This window comes from Onychomys torridus, chromosome 5, assembly GCF_903995425.1.
Source record: "Onychomys torridus chromosome 5, mOncTor1.1, whole genome shotgun sequence".
Taxonomy (NCBI): Eukaryota; Metazoa; Chordata; class Mammalia; order Rodentia; family Cricetidae; genus Onychomys; species Onychomys torridus.
The window spans coordinates 134,459,487-134,464,584 of record NC_050447.1 but is presented as its reverse complement, the minus strand read 5'-3'; positions in this window follow the sequence as shown (position 1 = coordinate 134,464,584).

Genomic DNA, 5,098 nt, shown 5'->3' with positions numbered 1-5,098 from the left:
TTTATTTTGCTGCTTCCAAATGTATAAATACATTCTTCAAACTCTAATATATACTGCTAAGACCCTCTTTTGGTAGGATATGTGAGATGTGGGGTAAAAGGCCAGAATTCATGCAGAGACCTGAGTGATCTTGCATCCGGAAATTACAGAGAACCCCAGCTTGGAAAGATCTACAGATGAACTTCCACCACTCTTTGTCCCAATGAAAAATGATTCTGGACTTTGGGTCAGATACTCATTGTGCCCTAAGAGATAGATGCAATCAACATAAAAGAGCTAGTCAACAGGAAAGGAAGCCTTGGGCCAAAACGGTCCACCCCTTCTGAGTCACATCTACCCAAGTGCCTCTGACAGACACAAGGAGAACCTATACCCTCTTTCTCTGTCATCTCTTTACCTTCCTTACACTCCTTCACTTCTATATCTTCTTCATTAAAATATCTTTTGCCTGTTAAAAATAGAGAAAAAAATTATTCAGCAGAGTTATGCACTCAATGTAATCTTTGTTCTTGAATAATCCACAAGGAACATCCTCAACATTCTAAAATTTTGACCAGACTTCAGAGGTTCCTCAATTCCTTGATGAATCACTGCTACTCTGAAATCCTAGATACAATGCCTTTCATCTGTAAGGTCAAACAACCTGTAGATGATAAACTGCCTTATATGACTAACCTTATACATGTAGGTATTCATAGCAGTGTTGTTGTAGATGGAAGGTTCTAACACCTAACTTTCTAATGTGGGGAAATAGCTTCATTTTATTTCATGCATGCAAGCCTTAGAAATCACAGCTGAGGAATAAATAGATCTATCATCTTCATCCCTGACCCTATCTTCGTGATTTGATTGACAAACTCAACTCTGTAAGTTCAGAGCTCCAAGAGTACCAGATTGTGATTGTCAAGAGCACCTAAGATGAGAATGTAAGGCTCTAAAACAATGTCATTTCCATTTCATGAAGGTCCACTGGTAGGAGAAGAATATTGAAGTAAATAGAATGTAGGAGAAAATTATTCTTTGAAACTCACAAAATCATAACCAGGAAGACATTATCAAGCAATACATAAATATTTATATGGATGACACAATCTTACACTGAGGCAGAGTTCTTTTTTTCAGTTGAAGGCAAACAGCAAATTTGTTTATTCAGTAATGGAGAAGGCCTTATATACCCTCCACTCAGCAACCAAGATATATCCCAATATGGTGACATTGAATGGTTATCTCTCATTGGCTGGACACCATCAGGAACTCTGACAGCATTTGTTGCTAGGTCCTCAGGCAGACGAGGAAGAGTTAATTGCATTGACCCATGTAAGGAGGTTTTGTTGCAAAGGAGAATATTGGTATTCAATAAATGCAAATTATTATAAAGAAACAAAATAATTGGGTGGAAAGGAATCTGACGAAACAGAAGTAAAGGAATTTGCTGCAGACAGGTAAAGTTGAACCAGCCTCACTGGTCACAGGTTTGAAATGGTTTTGGTCAGATATGAAGGGTACTTAGCTAGAAATAAAGTTTTTACATGCTTCTCTGATTTATCAGAATTGCTATTTGAGATGAGATGATACAAGGATTTGGAAAGCATTATCAGATACTTGGAGCTCTGAATCAAGCAGGACCAAGTCTTATTTGCACAGTCTGAGAAAATAAATATTTCAATCACTTAATAACACAATGATTTGTTACTTTCTCTGCCTTAATTATCCTTTACTGTGGGCAGAGGAAATAATATGTTGAGAGATAACTAATACTAAAGGCATTGCAAAAAGACATATGAAAGTCAACCATGGCAGAAGTGTCTAAAAATACATACATACATAAAAGGAACCTAAATGATGTCATCTAATAACATGGGAGATAGTACACCAACAGGACATTATATGTTACCAAATGAAAACCTAGTTCTAAGAATGTATTGTGGTGATACTTTACTTGAAAAATGTGATTTTTATTTGTATATTATTAAAGATGCCTTGGGGTCAGAGCAAGCCATAGCAGAAGCTGGGCAGTGGTGGTACATGCCTGTAATCCCAGCACTTGGGAGGCAGAGCTAGGCAGGATCTCTGTGTGTTCAAGGATACAGCCAGCATGGAGATACATGCCTTTAATCTCAATACCAACCATAGAAGACCTGAAGGGCTGTACAGACAGGCAGTGATGAGGAGGTCATGTGGTTGGGTTTACAACCAATGATAAGGTAGAACAGAAAGTCTATATAAAAGACAGGACACAGGAAGTAGCTCTCTTGAGGAGAGGAAAGACAGAGCAGGAGGGAAGGGTAAAGTTTTCAGCTCTTAGCTATTGCTCTGACCTCTTAGCTTTTAACTCTGCAATTGGCTCTGTGTTTCTTATTTAACAAAACAGTTACATCTACAATATATTTCATCTTTTTGAATAATATGACCTGTCTTATTCAGTGTTCTGTTGTTATAAAGAGACACTGTGACTATGGAAACACCTATAGAAGAAAATACTTAATTGGGTCTTACTTACAGTTTCAGGGGCATAGTCCATTGCTATCATGGCAGGGAGCACAGTAGCATAAAGTGAGGCATGAAGATCACATGCTTCCAATATACAATGGCCCATGATATACATTACCATTACAAAGGGAAGGAAATGGAGCATAGTGAGGAAATACTGGACCAAAACAAAAACAAAATCCAGCAGGGAAAACTCCAAATTCTGCATCTCAATATCTGATGTCAAATCATTTTCAGATCTCCAATTCCTTTCAGCTATGCTATTAAATCTCAATATTCCCACTGATGAAACAATGTCATGAATGTTAGGGGTTAATAGCCACATTCTATTGGGTTTAAGGCCAACTTAATGATATAGAACCAATACCTGATACAGTTAATTGGACAAGAAACTGAGACAAGAGTTCATAGTCCCAGGGAAAATCTATTACTGTTATTCTGAAAAATAGCATAAAATAACAGACTTCTGATGGCATATTTCCATACTCATATCAATGAATTTTTCAACCCTCATTATAGAAGCCTCTTCATGCAGTAGATGGCAATTAGCACAGAGACCTACACCTGTACAACATAAAGAGCCAGGAATACTTGGAGTTCTTGTTCTGAATAGGATTTTTTTTTATCATACCCTCTACTGCCAGGCTCAGGGATCTGTGAAAAAGAGAGGGTGGAGAAATTATGAAGTTTAGAGGTAGCAAATGATTTAATGAAAACATCATTTTGCAGATACCATAGGACCAATGCACATTGGTACTCACAAAGACTGTGACAATACTCAAAAGTCCTACTGAGCTCAACCAGACAAAATCCCAGCACAAAGGAGATGAAATATGAAAAAAATCCTACCACTAGTGAAGACACTTTTCACAAGTGATAGCCACTTTGAGAAGAAAAGCCAGATGGTGCAACACTGGCTATATAATACACAGCACAAGGCAGGCTGCACACTGAGGAATGACTGACCAACAAAAATCAGATGCTATACTTTCAGTGGCTTATTCTTTCCTTTTAGTAAGTAAGAAAAAGAACATAAAGTTGCATTGGTAAGGAGAAATAGAGACTCTAGGAGGAGTTGAGGGAATGGAAATAATATGATTTTTAAAAAACACTGTATGAAGTTCACAAAGAATGAATTAAAAAATTAATAGGAAGTCTAGAGAGAAACAAGCAGAAGGTAAACAGTGCATTAAAAGACTGTGGTTAAAACAGTGTACCATAAGGGCACTTGCTCAACTATTTTCATAGCAGCATTATTCATTACAGCCAGAATGTGGAAACAACCTAGATGCCCCACCACTGAAGAATGGATAAAGAAAATGTGGCACATTTACACAATGGAGTATTACTAGGCAGTAAAAATCAATGATATCATGAAATTTTCAAGCAAATGTATGGAACTAGAAAAAATTATCCGAGTGAAACAACTCAGACACATAAACACAAACATGATATGTACTCACTCATAAGTATATATTAGCTGTAAAGTAAAGGATAACCAGGCTACAACCCATAGCTAAAAAAAAAAAAAAAAAAAGGCTACATAACAAGGAGGGACCAAAGAGACATGTATGGATTTCCCTGGGAAGGGGAAATAGAAGAGATCTCCTCGGTAAACTGGGGACAGGGATTGGAGGTAAGGGAACATGAGGATTCATGTTGAGCAGGTTGGGGGAGGAATGGACAGGAAGAATAATAAAAAAGATATCTTCATGTAGGAGCATTTTGGGTTTAGGGAGAACCTGGTGCCAGGGAAACTCCCAGAAATCCACAAGCATGACCATGGCTAAGACAACTAGCAATAGTGGAGAGGGTGCCTGAACTGGCCTTCTCTTGTAATCAGACAGGTGACTACCCCAATTGTCATCAGAGAGACTTCATCCAGTAACTGATGGAAGCAGATGCAGAGATCCGTAACTGAGTACCAAGCCTAGCTCTGGGAGTTCTACTGAAGAAAGAGGGGAAGGCTTGTAGGAGCCAGGGGGTCAAGAACATGACATGGGAGCCCACAGAGGCAGCCAACCTCTGTATGACATTTGTGTGGCATGGTCTGATTGTGAGGCTTCCAGCAGGCAAACAGGACATGTCCTATACACTTGAGCTGGCTTTGGCGAACCCAACCCCCAAACTGGGTTGACTCACTCAACCTTGATTTGCGGGGAGGAGCTTGGACCTCCCTCAACTTGAAGTGCCATGATTTGTTGACTCCCATGGAAGGCCTTCCCCTATCTGAATGGAGACAGAAAAGGAATGGAAGGTGATAGAAGGGAGGTGGGAGAAGGGAACAGGAGGAGAGGAGGGAGAGGAAACTGGTTGATAAGTAAAATAAGTGAAAAAAATTAATAATTTTTTTAAAAAGTAAGAGCTTATGCCTATTATTGGTGCTTTTCAATTTCTTTAAAATAAATGTATGTGAACCTAAAAAATTATCAGTCACTGTTTATGCTACATTTACCAATTTTTGATTAGTGTAAAATTTTATACATATTGGGTATTGTAAGGTATAGGTCAGGTAAATACCATATATTTCTTCCCTGATCCAAATGCAAAAAAATGGATAAATCAAATATGGCATCTCTCTGACATATGATATGATACAACATAAGAA